Raw genomic sequence first — 17,249 nt, 5'->3', positions numbered from 1 at the left:
GTTCGAATTCCTACTTATCCCAACACTTAAGTTAAGGACATCTGCTAATTCTGATTTATAATAGCTCAAATTCAATTTCATTATCTCTTAGCTTGGATAGGAGACTATAAATAAAATGATCTATGAAATTACTTTCAAGGAAAATATTTAGTTTTAAGTTTCAATTACATATCATCTACAATTAAAATGCTATTTTTAAAAAATCGTTCCATGAAGTTTAGGGGAAAGGTGCACCAAATAGAATGCACACATTATAGCAATGCCATGAGTAGTTTATAAAGGTTAATACTGATGTGACAGGTACACAATACTATTGTATTATGAAAACAAAATACAATTAAATACAACAGGCCCTTAGGAGAGCACTTAGGACACTAGATTAGATGCTTTAAGTAGATCTCATTCATTCTCAAAACTCTGAAGACCACATTATTACCTCCATTTAAGAGAGGAGGGAATTCAGGCTCAAGGTTAACCCTGAGTCTGGTGGTTGCAGCAGCACAGCTGTTTAATCTCCTTGAATTCCCCCCAACAGCAAACAGGACAACATAAAAGCAAAACTCCAAACCCACGGATAACAAAACAGGGGGCAATATCTCTATCTCCAAAAACCCAGAATTTGAGCAGGTAAGAAACCAGGCTGGACTACACCACTCTCCAAAGTAACCAGCCAGGCTCCACCCAAGCTAAAGAGAAAACACTGAGGATACAATCCAAAGTAGCATCACGAGGATAATACAAGGTTCTAATAAAAGTGCATCTGGGTATTAGCCTCCACATTTTAGAAGACTATACAAAAACAAATAGAAAGGGACCTCTAGAAATAATTCAAAGTCCAACTAAAACTAACTGTACATAAAGAAAACTACTTGTATACAAATCTCAGCAACTGAAAGGAATCAAGGTCTAGTTCCACACAAAATTGATATTAAGGGGAAAAAAGAACAAAGAAAATATCCCTTCAGAAAAACACTTCTTCCCAGAAAATTAAAAGCTATAAATGTTTCAAAACAAGGTAAATAAAAATTATATACAAAGATTAACAAGAATCATTATTAGAAAAACTCATAAATTAAGTGGCAGAAAAAAAGTAATTAAAAATAAAAGGAGTTAGGTGTACATCTCTGTGGCAGAACCTCAGGTTCTACCCCCAACACCAAAAAGGAAAAAGAAAAATAGATTCAGAAATAAAGACTAAATTAGAAGGCAAGCAGGCTGAAAAGAAAAATACTTTAGGCTGAAGAGAAACAGCGAAAAGGAAAAAAACAAAAACTCAGGGCAAAAAAGATGAGAAAGTGGTTTTTTTGGTTTGGTTGGGTAGTGCTGGGGATGGATTCTAGAGGTGTTCTACCTCTGATCTACATCTCCAGCCCCTTTATTTATTTATTTGTTTGTCTAGTTTTGAAACAGGCTCTAAGTTGCCAAGGCTAGGTTCAAACTTGGGGTGCTCCTGCTTCTGCTTCCTGAATCGCTAGGATTACAGGTGTATGCCACAATATCCAGCCAATGAAAATGTTTCATGTGAAAAATCAAGAATTCATAAAATAAAGAAAACCAATAAATATAATAGGGAAAATCAAAGTACAAATACCGTGAAGTGTTACTAACAGGGAAAAAGGTAACAAGAATCTAATACAGAACAAGTCTCAGATATCCAAAAGCACTAAGGAAACATCAATATCACTGCACACTAAATTAATAAATATGCATACATATACATGTGTAGAACTGAAATGAAAAAAGGGTTACAAAGGACAGAATGGAATACATAAAATGGGCTTATATCCAAACAATGCAGACATATTCCAACTATAAAAAGTGGGAGACTATATATATAAAAGCAGCAACTTTCCAGTAATCATACTGTAGTGATACTTGCTTTTGTTAACTAAAGCTATTGTGTCCATAAATGTGGAATGATGAAAATAAGTAAAATAGCCCCTCACTAATCCTTTCAGTTATCCAAGGATGAACAAGGTTTAAAAATATTAAATGGAAAATTCCAGAAATAAACAATTCATCCATTTTAAACTCCATGCCTTTCTGAGTAGCACGATGAAATCTTGAGTCATACCACTCGGCTCAGACCTACACGTTTCATCTTTTTATCCACTGTGTCCGTGCTGCATACCCTCAGCGCCCATTAGTCATAGCAGTCATCTTGGTTATCACCATGGACTGTCACAATAATGCAATGCTTTTGTCCAAGCAAAAAAGGTGAGCAGTAGTAGCCTAAGACCACTTCATAATGTCCAAGTCACTTCATTTCATCAGATAGGCACCACAAGAAGAATAAGTGTAGTACAATAATGTTTTGAGAAAGAGACACACATAACTTATTAAAGTATAATTATAATCCTGCCTCTGTTATAATTTTTTTTATTGGCCTTTATTTTGTTCATTTATTTATACTCCATGCTGAGAATCAAACCCAGTGCCTCACACATGCCAAGCAAGCATTCTACCACTGAGCCACAGTTCCAGCTCCATAACTGTGGGGTTTTTTTAATACTTATTTTTTATTTATTTATTTTTATGTGGTGCTGAGGATTGAACCTAGGGCCTTGCATGTGCAAGGCGAGCACTCTACCACTGAGCCGCAACCCCAGCCCCTTCATGACTGTTTTATATTAATTATTAGTTATTGTTGTTAATCTCTTACTCTAAATTTTATGACAGGTATGTATATAAAAGAAAATACATAGTATACGCAGTATATCTGTGGTTTCAGGCATCCACTGGGGATCTTGGAATGATTTCCCCTGTGAATAAAGGGAGACTACTGTAATAAGTAACATTCTTATTCTATTATCCTTGGTGTCTTTAAAAATCACAATTCAAATTTGGAAGAAAGGAGATATAAATGAGAAAAAAGGAGAAGTACATTAAAAATGCTGTACTTGAAAATACATTTAGGGCTGGGGATGTGGCTCAAGCGGTAGCGCGCTCGCCTGGCATGTGTGCGGCCTGGGATCGATCCTCAGCACCACATACAAACAAGGATGTTGTGTCTGCCGAAAACTGAAAATAAATAAATAAATATTTCAAAAATTTCTGAAAAAAGAAAATACATTTAATTTATTACACAGTTCACCTTTTACAAAAAGTACACACATACATATGTATACGAAACTTTGTACTCCCTATCCCTATTCACAAAAAAGTTTAGATATAATGAGCAACCCAGAAAGAACAAACATCCTGGTGGTGAACTGTAAAGAAAACTGTTTCCATTAGAAGAAACTAGGTTTCTTTAATAATTGATTCCAGTTCTGGAGCTGAAAATCTCTAAGAGAAGCTTAGGACATCTTGTAATACTAAATGGCAAGAAAGTTATCAAAAACCACCAGGGTTGGGGCTGGGGATGTGGCTCAAGCGGTAGCGCGCTTGCCTGGCATGCGTGCGGCCCGGGTTCGATCCTCAGCACCACATACCAACTAAGATGTTGTGTCCGCCGAGAACTAAAAAATAAATATTAAAAAATATTCTCTCTCTCTCTCACTCTCTCTCCTCTCTCACTCTCTCTTTAAAAAAAAAAAAAAAAAAACCACCAGGGTTTATATAAAATAGTCTAAGGTGCCAGTTTCAAAGATACTCCAACTGAGGGGAAAATCTGAGTCAGTAAAAATAATAATCACAATGCATTTAAACACATAAAATGGATATATCCAAGAGTTCACAAAAGAAATCCTAATGAATAAATTTTAAGAGAATAACAGGAAACCAATTCATTATAAAAACTGGCAAAGTGAGAAAAATCAAGGTTTTATCCTCTTTCATGCATGAATTGTACCACTGGGTAAGCAAATAGAAGACGAAGAAAAATTTCTCTTTAAGAAATATTTCAGCTAATAAAAAAGAATAGTTTTAGATTAGTACCATTTTCCCCAATTCCATCTCCTAATGAATTAATGGATCCGGGCAATAAGCACTGGTAGCATGTACCATGGAAATAAGAGGGAGATCCACTTGTCTCCTGATTCACACCACCACCCATAAAGCAATTACACCAAAACATAAACCAAAACCAAACAGAACTTGAATCTGATCAAGCCTACTAATTTACAAGATACGACGAGAAGAACATGATAAATTAATATAGGAATGTGATCAGTAAACTCCTGTGGGAATCCTGAAGTACATACAATTTTCAACAAATGAAGGAGGAACCAGAATAGGGAAGAAGGAAACTGGACTTTAAAAAACTTAAAATATCTAAAACAAAAGAAAAAGCAGGTAAATTTAAACCATAGTACTTAGGGGATGCAAGTTAACAATGAAAATAAGAAAGCGGTTATCATAAAAGATAGACTTTACTTGGGGTAAGCATGTGGAAATTGTGACTAGGATGGGGGATGTGGCAGGCAAAGTTTTATTTCTTGATTAAGATGGTGCTCATGAGACCACCTTGAAAGATACATTCATTAAACCTGTTTGCTTGATAAAGTGTTCCGTATTGTATATAATTTTAAACATTAAAAAACTACTCCTCCTATAATTAACAATCACTAAGGGATCAAAACTGGAAACCTTTTTATACTAAGTAAGCTCATCCCATTCCCAGTCAACAAAAAGAAAAAAGACTTCTAAGCAAAATCTGTACTTCATTTCCTGTGAACTATTAGTGAACTGTGTTCATTTTCTTTCAGATTGTTATTCTCGCTTTTTGTCGATAGGCAATTCTTATATATTACGTATTAAAGAAATTACTTCTTTGTATTGCAAGTAATATTCCCAACTTATCTTTTCACATTGTTTATTTTTAGCTTTTGGATTTTATGACACCCTCAGAAAGACCTCCACTGTTAAAAAAAAAAGAAAGAAAGAAAATTTTAATTGCTCTCATGTTTTCTTTTATTATTTTATGGTATATATTTTGCTGGTAAAATTTTGATCTGTCTGTATTTATTTTGGTATGAGGTAGGAAACCAGCTTTTTCCAAATGGTTATTCAATTTTGTTCTTCTTTTTCCCACTTCTCATACACATCAGGGGAACCCACAGTGCTCAAGGAATTTAAATATACCATAGCAACCCAAGAAAACCAAGCAGAAAAAATATTCACATAAAAGTGACTGGCAGGAGACAGGGCATGGGGAAGGAACCACCCCTTATGACTCTCAGCTCCACCAAGGACTCTCTCAACATTCTACCTGAAGCCCCTTCCTTCAAGGGAAAACTGGGTCATCCTGTGGTTAAAGGGAGAAATGTAGAAGACCACAAAAGGAATTCAAGATGAAGGGAAAGTCTTCCAAAGATCTTCAGTCTATGCAATAGCCCAGGAACTGACCTAAAAGTTAACTTATTACTAGTTAGCATATCATTAGCATTGCAGTTTGCTTCCCTCTGTGTGGGGGGTGAGGGGACACTTATGCATGGGTAATAAAGAAGAAATTATGCCAGGTTTTGTTGTCAATCAAGGAGTCAATCAACCCCAGATCCACCCCAGGAAAAGGTGGAAGAACTAACACTGCCCAAATAAAATCCAAAATCCAAAAGTAAAAGTGAGCTCCACTGTGTAGATGGGACCCCAAGTTACTTTGCAGCTCAATCCATCTACTCTCACAGAGTGTTTTCTCTCAATATCAATAAACCTCTACCTTTCTTGTTAACCTCTCAGTTCTTGATCAATTCTTGGCTCAGGACGCAAAGATCCTGGACCCAAGACCCCCTAGGGGACCCTGGCCTTGCTACAGGAACAAAAGTATTAACATATAGTTCCTAGCTAATTGATCTCTTTGCAAAAATCAAAGAATGAAAAACATCAATGATATTTGAAACTAACTTTGTCCTTGGGTTAAAAGCATACTCACACCTAAGTTAGCTCCACATGAATGTTAAGGAATCACTGACATATACTCTGTGGCTCAGACAAAAAGAAGTCACTATGACACAGAAATATTTCTTTAAAATGTACCTAGATGAAACTCCTACATGTGGCTCCTAAGGAAAAAAGATGTGGAGGACTCCCTTCTGCTGCTCCCTATAATCTCAGGATGACCTCAGGCAACCAATAGCCATGTCAGTGCTCAGGGGCCGCTTCTCATGGGTGCAAGAGGCTCAATGACAATGTATTAATAAACAAGCATTTACTCAACATCTTGTCTCTTCAAAGTGTTGAGAGTCATAAAAAAAATGTAAAGAAATGCAGTTAGTATACCACATATTTGTAGAGGACATTTCAACATAACTGTTCCTAGAGGGAAAAAAAATTATATTGGTGATGATGATTCTTTAATGTGCTCTGGGTTATTTCTATTTGTTAACATTGTATTTAGAAACAAAATTCATACAAGACTGATCTATAGATTAATTGTCTTCTGTCATACTTAGGTATTAATAAATATGCTCACTTCACAAAAAATTTCTGTAAGCTTTTCTTCTTTTAACACAATCTAAAATATCAAAACAGCATTTAAATATCTATTCCTTAAAGGTTTTTTAAAGACATCAACTGTGAAAGTCTGACAATACCAAGTGTTGGTAGAAGGTAGAACAACTGGGACTCTCTTACATTCTTTACCATTTCAACCATTTTGAAAAATGCATTTGACAGTAGTTAATTAACTGACCTAGCAATTCTTCTATGTATATACCTAGGACAAATGAAAATATGTCCATCAAAAGACAAGTACAAGAATAATAGCAGCTTTTATCACAATTGCCACAAACCGGGAACCCACATATCCATTAACAAGAAAGCAAATATAACACAATGGATTAACCTCCCAAACACTATGTTGAGGGGGAAAAAAAGCCAGACAAGAAGAAATACTATATGGTTTCATTTATGTGAATTTCAATAAAAACAAACCTAATCACTGGTGACAGAAATCAAACAGCAGACACTTTTTCGGGAGGAAATGACTTAAGAGTTGGAAGAAGACATCATGAGGAAGGCACCTCAGGATCTGGCAATGTTTTAAAGCCAGTCTTGATGATACTTAAACTGTATGTTTACTTCCTAAAAGTTAATCAAACTGTACACTTGTGATTTATTTCACTCTATTTATGCAAAATTAATAGTAAATTACACAAATCATGAGTTATAACAGGGTTCACTCAAAAGATAGAAAACATAAGTAATTTAAACAGAATCTAATATAAAAATTATTAATTTATAAAAGGTGGTCAACCACTAAAGGGAATAAAAAACAATTTTAAGGAATGTGGGAATAGAAAATGGAGGCAAACGGTTACTATTTCAAAGGCTAAGTGAAAGTACCCAAGAGAGTACTCTTCACTGGAGTGGTTGTAGCAATACCCTGCTGGGTGGTAGAGTTTTCTGGAGTACTGGTAAGCTGGAAGCTGGTCCATTGGAGAGTACTGGTGGGAGCAATAAGCTGCCTACTGCAGTGCTAAAAACGCTCACAGTAGAGAAAGCACTGCTGGCAGCTGGACCTTGAGAGAGAGAAAAACGAACAAATGAAGAAAAAGACACAACAGCAGCAAGAGAAGCCCCTTCCTCTGCTATGTCTTGCAGTGACCCCCTCTCACCTTCTACCAACAAAACCTAACATTACTCCAGAAAAGAGAAAATATTTACAGGGTCTAGCTCAAGTATTAAACAGAACAAAGAAGGGAAAAACTGGAGTTGAGAGGCCATAAATTGATAACTGCACACATGTATAGAATGATATTCTTTTATATATGAATACACACTAATACAATAACAATATAGGACATTGTGATATCATAACATTGCCTAACGTCCTTTTCTGTCAATACTCTCATGTTCTTCCAAACAAAAGCTTAGTAGTGTGCCTCTCAAGGGATGCACTTACTTTGGAGAACAGGATTCTGCAAGCTTTGTCTGGGATCTGTGTCTACACCTGAGTGTCCCTTTCAATATCCTCCCATACTCCTGGTTGACCTCACTACTCTGGAAGTGCCTCTTATTTTCTAGTTAAGGACTATTACAAGAAGCCTACTAGTTTCTGAGAATATAAAATCTGTTGTATCTCAATCTTCTTGTTCCTTTTCAGATAATTTCTGAAAGGGGAATTATTTAAAATCAAATCCCTGCTCTCAAAAGTAACATAAGCACAAGTCCTTGCCTTAGTAGTTAACGAGTGTTCTAAAATACTAATTTGAATTAAACAATTGCATTAGTACATTCCAGACTTCTTCTAATAATGAAACCAATATCTTCATTAAGGTTTCCATTAAAGAATACACTGGAGGGTACAACCCATAACCAAATTAAATCTTTCTGCATTAATTTCAGCCAACTTCACTCAAATCTACTATTATAGTAGCCAATGCAACAGAGAGGTTTCGAAGGAAAGAAAAAAGTTTTATCACATAATCCATTACATAATCTGACTGCTTCTTTTCCCTTTGATACTAACTGGAATGCAGATGCAACTGAAAAGCACATCAAGATGCAAATCAATACTGCCCTTTGCTGAAATCACTCACTGGTATATTCCATATTAGCATATTCACCAAAATTTAATTGTAAACAGAGTAATTATGGTACTAAAGTTATTAAATACACAAAGCAAGCTTGGAACTATACATATTCAAATAGAATTTCAGTGGCAGATCAACTTTTATATCTGAAACAATAGCCTAATTAATAGTCAGCTCTGATGATAAAATGGTCCTCTGTTTTTCAGATAACATTCCAAAAAAGTTCTGCTATGAATATTAAAACAAAGTTTTGTGAATAGATTTTAAAATTTCAATAGCTATATTTATCATAATATGGTACTGTATTTAGACAACTGGCATTTTTTCAAGTTCTGGATTCAAATTTGGAATTTTTTTTTAATCTGCTGAGAGGGGCAGGGTGGGGGAGAAGCTTGAATGGATCACAACAATGATACTAAGACACTTAATGAGCTCTCTGAATTCCTCATACCCATGCTGGGAAATTACAATGCTGTATAAAGCTCATTATACATTGCATGACTACTCAAAGTTTCCCTATAATAGGTATGCATATAAGCTCCTTTATTGGGTCATATATTTTTATGAAATTTTCTTTAAAGTCTCAAACTTTTCTTATGTTTCATACTATACAGAAAGACACTGATTCAAGGATAATTTAGGACAAGCTGGACTACTCTTCATTCCACTAACATGGTACCAACACATTACCTCCACTCTTTGGCCTTTTCTTCCTTATACCACTCCCCACCCAAAAACATTTATTAAAACTTTTCCCATACCTAAAAACCTATCTCTTCCTTGGTCAGCTATGACCTTTGAAGTATTGTTCACCTCTTCTTGCATATGAGAAAGGTTCACTATAAATTTACGGGCGGCCTGGATACAAAAATTGTCTTATTCACAATACATTATACTTTGTAGGAACTCCATAAATTTCTTTTCTATAACTAAGAGGCAAAATGGTTAAGTCTGTTTTTAATCCAAGTCCCTGATGCCTAACTTTATGCTGATATCACCCAACTACAGAGGACACTGCCACTGCTTTTAAGCTAAGCAATCACTCCCTGTGATTATGTTATTTATTCTTCTTCAAAACTGTAATTCTCTTCCTAACTCATAATTCTTAACAGATGATATAAATCCTAGTTTTGAAAGAAAACAGGCTGGGACAGTGGCAAACACCTGTAATCCCTCCCTTTTCTTTCCAAGAATCAAATCTACATGCTACTTGCACCCACTTCAAGTCCAACTTAGCATCCAATCCTAGCTTCCTTCTCTCCTATCACTATGTAAAAAAGCTATTCTCCTATGGAACATCAGGTCCTTCACCTCATATTCTATCCTCTCCAACCTTCTCAAGATTTATACTATTAATTCATCCTTCTCTCATATAATCAGAGCACATCAGTTTTGAAAAGTGCCTCAAGGCTCTCTGATAAAAAATTTAAAAATAAAAAAATGTTTAATCCCCCTCCATTAGCATCCTTTATTTTCCTTTTCAATGCCAAATGTCTCAGTAATCATCTGTACTTGCTATAATTTCCTTTTTCCTCACATACTCAATTCATGCCACCTGGACTCCATTTACATGACTCCACTCTAACAACTCTTGCTAAGTTCATGACTGGCCACCACGTTATAAAATCCAGATGACATTTTCAATCCTTTCTTATTTACTTGCCCAACTGCACTCAACACTGTTGCTTCATTCTTCTTTTCTTGAAACAAACTCTTCCTTTTGCTTTGATTGCATTTTCCACTCAGGTTATTCACAGTTCTAGATAATTTGTGTGTACAAGTAACAGCTTATTCTTTCAAAAAGCTTGCTGTCCTCTGTGAAATATAATTTTCCAGAACTGTACCAAAGGTAGAAGCATGCCTGGCCAACAAAGAGGAAGGATGCCAGTGTGGCCAGGGTGAAATGAGCAAGAGAGGAGTCAGAGGTGAAATGAAGGGGCTAGCAGAGCCTTGAAGGCCACTGATGGGACTCAGACTTTGGCAAAAGGTAAACTTACCTTCTACAAAGTTTTGGAACATATTATACTTGCATTTTAATTTGCAATGTTTCATTAAGAACATCTAAGTCAAGAATTTTCCCACTGACTTATTTCTTACCAAAGCTTTTACATTTTTTTTATATTTTTCACTAAGATGTATAAGTTCATTCTCAAAATACATTCCATCTATAAAATGAACTATATAAGCTTGAATCCAAAATTTTAAATACTTCATAGTATCTGTGTCAAAAAGGCATCTCAGGGTAGGAATGGGTTTATAATAGATCAAATCCATCCCTGAAAAGTAGATGATGGAGCTGGTTGCTGTGGCACACACCTTTAATCGAGAGTGAGTTAGGAGGACAGCACATTCCAGACCAACCCTTGCAACTTGGTGAGACCCTATCTCAAAACAAATAGGAAAGGGAGGGTTGGGAATGTAGCCCAGTGGTAGAGCACCCCTGGGTTCATCACCAGTGCCACCAAAAAAAAAAAAAAGTAGAGGATAGACTAAGCCTTATTCTTCTTTACATTTTATTAACTGAGCAGTGCCATTAGACTGAACAATTTGCATCTTTGGTCTGGCGCAGGGGTGGGAGTGGAGGTGGAGGTAGGAGTAGCTTGAGGAGTGAACTCACAGGCTCTTTACCATCTAGCTAACTAGCTTCCTTCTCTCATTTACATAAAATTACCCTAGGAAATTTTATTTTTTTATTTTGAGACAGTTTCTCATTAAGTTGCTTAGGGCCTTGATAAGTTGCTCAGACTGGCTTGGATCCTCCTGCTTCTCCCTGCCTCCCAAGTAGCTAGGATTACAGGCATGCACCATCACTCCCAGATGCAAACTTTTTCACAAAAATGAACATTTTTACCATACTATGCCACTTAACTTAAAATAAAAATATCAAGTCCCATAAAATTCTATGTTATTACTATGTATACTGCTTGCTTCATTAACTCATTTGCTCAATAAATATTTATTGACAGCGTACTGTGTCCAGCACTATTCTAGAAGACAGGGATAAAACATCAAATGAAGCAGACAGAAAGTCTTAGCCTTGTGGAGCTTATATTTTATTCACAAGAAAAAGATAAATTTTAAAAATTAAAACATGTAAAACTTCCAAGTGTAATAAGAGCTAAAAGGGGGGAGGGCGAAGCAGGGACAAGGAGTTGGGGCATATGGGGAAGGGGGATGGAATTTAAAATAAGGTCTGACAAACCCGACAAGAAAGTGATATTTAAGCAAAAAATAAATAAATAAAGTGAGAACAGATAGCCATGTCAATGATCTGGAGAAAGCATCCCACATATAGGCAGGGGCACGTGCAAAGGCAGGAACATGTCCATCTTGTTCTCAGACAAGGCACTTCGCAGCTGGAGAACTACCCAAGAGAGAGAAATGGCTAATGTAAATGGGCACAGGGTGGAAAATATGTCCCACCCATGGGCCACTGTAAGGACTTAAACTTTAGTTCTGAATGAGACTGGAAATCATTGAAAGGTCCTGAAAACAGAAGTACCATGCTCTGACTTGTATTTGAAAAGTATCACTAAGGTTGAAGCATCAAACATAGACTACAAAGTGGCAAGGCAGAAATAGCTAACAGTTGTTAAAATAGTATTGCTAATGCAATAAGCACTGAATGCATTGAGTAATAAAATATCAATTTTTTAAATAACTGTACTGACTGAGCCACTAAACGGAGAGGTACAGAATAACTTAAGAGTGTTTTTTTTTAATTTTGTTTTGTTTTGAACTTTATCCAAGCTGCCCTCCCCTCCAAAAAAATAAAATAAAATAAATCTACAGTGCCAAGTAGAAACAATTGATCTTAGTGACAGATGGTCTAGGAAGCACACTTATCATCTCTTAACTCTACATTTCCTAAGCTTTCTCTTTATAACAGTTTAGTTCACCAGGAAATTAAACACTTGAACCCATCTATTCCAAAGGCATTTATAAAATACCTCCATGGTATGTGCAGGAATCTGTGAGGGGCTGAAAATTCAAAGAAAAATAAAATGCAACCTTTGGTCTGCACTGAGCTTCATGCATTCACACAGTTATAATTTAAAATTATTCCACCAGCTTCAAATATCAATAAAAACTCTTCCAGGTAAACAATGTTTCTGAACAAAACTATTAAGACAGTGAACAGTTGTAAACATCTAAAAAATTAAACTGTATCAGGCTCACAGAGGTCAGAAAGTACCTCTTTCAATGATCCAAGTTTTTAAGATATCAAAGAGTCATGAAACTGCTGCTTCCTCTTTTCAATGAATGTCAGGAAGTTCTGAGCAAAATTATAAAGTTGCTTACATAAGTACTCATCATCTAAATCTAAGGCAATAACTGTCAATCTTGGCTTGGCTATATATCAATTAGCAGTAGAACTCTGGAATAATAATGACCCCATCCCACAACAGTCCCAGCATCTGTATATCTTAATGCTTCAGGGGACAATGAAGCACAGACTAGACCATTGGCCTAGATATTCGGGTACATATTCCTTTCTCCATTAAGTCATTCATATGCAGTGTAAATACTCTGTTATCTCCATGTCTACTGTATTTGAAGATTTTAATAAAATCTGGGCAAAAATATAAATTAGTGAACAAATGATTCAGGAGGAGCCCAAAATAAGGCTTTACCCATCCCTAGGCCAAAATGACTCATTTGTATTTCAAACTTATTTGGGATTAAGAATAATTACATGTTTTGGTGCAAATGGCTTCCAGCCAAATTATAGTAAGTCAAAGAATAAAATCAACAGAGATAATCGGTCAACAAAGAACTTCATCACCTCTTTCACTAAATTACATCAGGAACAATTTGAAAGCAATACATCTAAAGACAATCCTCTCACAAATGAGAAATGAGTCAGCAATTGGAGGTTGACTAATGCATTTGATTAGTGCTAAGAAATCATCTGAAAAGTAAAACACAGAATTCTCAGTTTATACAGCCACTTCCCAGTAACGAAAAAAGTCTTCATCTAATTTCTTCTTTTTGTTCCCACAATTCTACATTTGTGACAATACTGTAAGAATATCCAATAAGGATAGAAAATATGCTTTTAAAAAAAATAACTTATTACCAATACCATTTGACATAAAAATCTGGGGCAGAGGAAAGGTAATGGACCTTCCTCTGGGTTTCTGTTAGGAATACCAACTCAATCCCTGGTTTCACTCAGAGAACCATGCCTATCAATATGACAGATACTCACAGCTATATGATACCTTTTGAAACTATAACCATGTAATTATCAAAATATAACACAACAAACCATGAAAATGCAGAAGTGAACCTCCAGAGATAATGAACCCATAAATTTATAGATTTATTCCTAAAAAACATTAAGCTAAACTCAAACTGTGACACAATCTTTAGCAGCAATTGTCACACTAGTCATGTTTTCACACCTAAGCTGGAAAGAGCTAGGTGAAGACTCACGCTTCAAACTCAAAAAAAAGAGCGAATATAATCAAAGAAAGAAATTTTCCTAGTGACATTTTTTTTACTTGTATTAAGAAAGTAATTAACATTAGACTACAAAATTTTCAGTAGAGTAAAATGCTTAAAATATAGTACTAGATGTGCTTACTCAAATTTTATTTTCTTAAATGATTTTTTTTTAAAGTTCTAAAAAGGTTTTACCAACTGCAGAACAAATTTTTAACTGAGAACAAACACTATGTTCATTTCCAAACACAAGCCCAAGTCACCTCACTGCCACCATTCCTCCATCTCCCAGAAGGAATGGATTCTGTAAAATCTACACATAATTCTGACTTTGTATGCTGTGGGTAGAAGATTTATGCCTGAGTTCAAAAAGATCTCCCAGAACCAATAGTGAAGACACCAGAGTAACATTCAACTATTTCTAAAAGATTAGAAACTCACTGCACTATTGATGCAAGACAGTCAGACATTTTTAAAACAGGAGCAAGCCTAAGGATGTCACCTTTAAAGGGAAGAGATACCTGGCTCCTAACCCTGACTCCAGGGCAAAAGCTAAAAGAAATGCTTCTTTATGTAAGGCAATACTAAAACTCCTCTAAAACCAGAAAATTTGAACTGTTTTACATAACATTTGAGAGTACTCAAAAATTTTGTAAATAACAGATTTTTCATTAACTCTTATGGGAGGGGAGGGCAAAATTAACCACCAAATTTTGTTTACAATTAATTCTCTAAGTGTTCACTTTTAAATCATGATACCTACTGAACAACATTTTTCCTAAATTACTCTTGAGGCAGAGTTTTAGGGGAGATTACTACTAATATACTGAGAAAACTATGATGACCAAATAACATAAGCATATAAACATCCTATTACAGCATGAAAACACGAAAAAGCTTTAGAGTCTCAGAAGTTTTTCCAAGCAACACATAAGCCATAAAGAAAATTGATAAACTGACAAAAAAAATTGAAATTCTACACAGATTTTTTAAAAAATGCACCATGAACAAACTCAAAAGACAATGAAAAATAGAAGCAAGAGCTTCTCTACATTGGATATTGTGCGCATAAGACAAAAGGCTAATTTTCTATTATTTAAAAAAATCCTTGAAATGATAAGGAAAATAAGATAAAAGTCTAATCAAAAAAAAAAAAAAAAAGGAAAATGGCAGACCGGCAAATTCACAGAAAAAAAAAATATATAAATGGTTTTTAAAAGTAAGCTTCTTATTACAGGAATTTCCAAATGCTTACAAGTTACAAAGTGATACAGTGAGCACCCATATATATATCACTCTAGTTCAAAAATGAAACACATGGTCAACTTGTTTCATTTATCCCAATCCACTATTTCTTCCTAAGATTATTTTAAAGCAAGCTCCAGACACCACAACATTACAAATAAAAATGCTTTCAACAGGTACTTTTTAAAATATATCTATTTTACATCATTGCCTTAGAAAATTAACAATTCCTAATAAGGTTCAAATATCCCCCAACTACCTCAAAATATATCTTCTTACATGCTGATCTCCAAACAAGACCCAAAAACTAGTCACTGCATATGGCTGATCTGTCTTCGACTCTCTTCGCAAATGCCACCTCCCTATTTGTTTTTCTTCTTGTCATTTGCCTGTAAAATTTCCCACATTGTGAATTTTGCTGATTGTAGCCCTATAATCATTTAATATTTTTTGTTATTGATATTGTTGCTCAAATTGTTCTACCTCTGGTGTCCTTCAGCCAAAGACCACCAGGAATATACACAGTGAGGAATAATGGAGCATCTGAATAAGAGGATGGTAGAATCTATTCCAGGATTTGGGCATCGCTTTGGTAATTTGGAAAAGGTTTTAGGAAAAACCTTTGGATATTGTGAGAAAGTGGGACAATTCTATAACTGAGTATCTCAATTAATCTGATCTAAGCTGGGATACACTAAAAGAAAGACAAAGCAGCCATTAATGAAGAAGAAAATCTCGCATTCAGGCCAAGTACTCTGTAGGCAGCACACTGACCTTAGTTTTGGTTTTGTCTATGCTTTGCCTCATTTTATCATGACCTGAGAGAAAACTTGTCCAAGGTATTCTGTGAGACTCTTCATGTTTACCAGGAGAAAACATGGCCTCACTGAGTGCAGGCCAGCTTCTGAACGGCAGGGCTGGTTTTCTCTTTTTTCCTTTCTCACTAAAAACAGAACCCGTTTGTGTTGTCACTGTGTCCTTTTGAGAGGACCAAAAGTCTTAAAAATGTTTCCTTGCTTTCCACTGCAAGATGTTCCAGATTACTCCTATTCACTTTCCTGTTCCAAACCTAAAATCAGCCACTCCTCCAAGGGGCCTTGTTTCCTTTCAATTGAAATCACTATTTGGAAACCAAAATCCAGTCCCAAGACAGTCACTATTCCCAGATTGTCATTACAACCTGGAGTGAGCTACAAGAATTCTTTATCAGGAAAACTATATCACTATACTGGCATTTCCTTTTCAAATTTAGGATTACAGGATTTTTGGATAATTTGATTTCATATTTGCAACTCTTTTCTCTTGTTAAAAATCTTAGTTCCTATTAATGTTAGTCTAAATACATAATAATTTTTTCTTTAAATTTTTAAAATTTTATAAAACATTTGTTTCCAAAGCACAAAAAACAAAACATGTGTCAGGAGCACAACTACTACTTCTTCTCTCCTTATTCTTTCTCTTTCTCCACAGTAGCTGCTTTTTAGTTTTGGGTTTATACTTCCTGTTTTCTCTTTATAGATATCAAATAAAAGACATTTATCCGCATCCCCCACTACCTAGAAAACAGGTCAAATATGATACATCTTGTCCTACACCATGATTTCTTTCACTAACAACACAGCTTGCAAATAAATTGGCTCAGCTTCATCCATTAATAAAATGCAAATTAAAATTATTAAACTGACATTTTTCTGCCACATATTAGCCAAATTCAAAGAGTCAGAAAATGCACTGGATGGGCTGGGGATGTGGCTCAAGCTGTAGCGCGCTCGCCTAGCATGCACAGGGCGCTGGGTTCCATCCTCAGCATCACATAAAAATAAAATAAAGATGTTGTGTCCACCGAAAACTAAAAAATAAATATTAAAAAAAATTCTCTCTCTCTCTCTCCCCCCCCCCTCTAAGAAAGAAAGAAAGAAAGAAAGAAAGAAAGAAAGAAAGAAAGAAAGAAAGAAAGAAAGAAAGAAAATACACTGGGTTAGTAAGAGTATGAAAGAGAAAAAAAAAACATATCAATTTGGCATTATCTATCAGAATTTTAAACGCATATTCACCCTTCAGCTCACCAAGTCCACTTTTAGTGGTTTATCCTGCTGCACAAGCTGGAATGCCTGCCTGGATATTTACTGCAACAATGTATAC

General features: G+C 35.4%; 1 protein-coding gene across 6 annotated transcripts in view; it reads right to left on the bottom strand.

The window, feature by feature from the left end:
* The window catches only part of VRK1 (VRK serine/threonine kinase 1), an 86,001-nt gene that overhangs the window by 51,093 nt on the left and 17,659 nt on the right, over positions 1 to 17,249 (bottom strand). The window lies entirely within an intron of this gene.

This window comes from Spermophilus citellus (genome assembly GCF_964194105.1).
Source record: "Spermophilus citellus genome assembly, chromosome: 4".
Lineage (NCBI taxonomy): Eukaryota > Metazoa > Chordata > Mammalia > Rodentia > Sciuridae > Spermophilus > Spermophilus citellus.
This window is presented reverse-complemented; position numbering and strand designations above follow the sequence as displayed.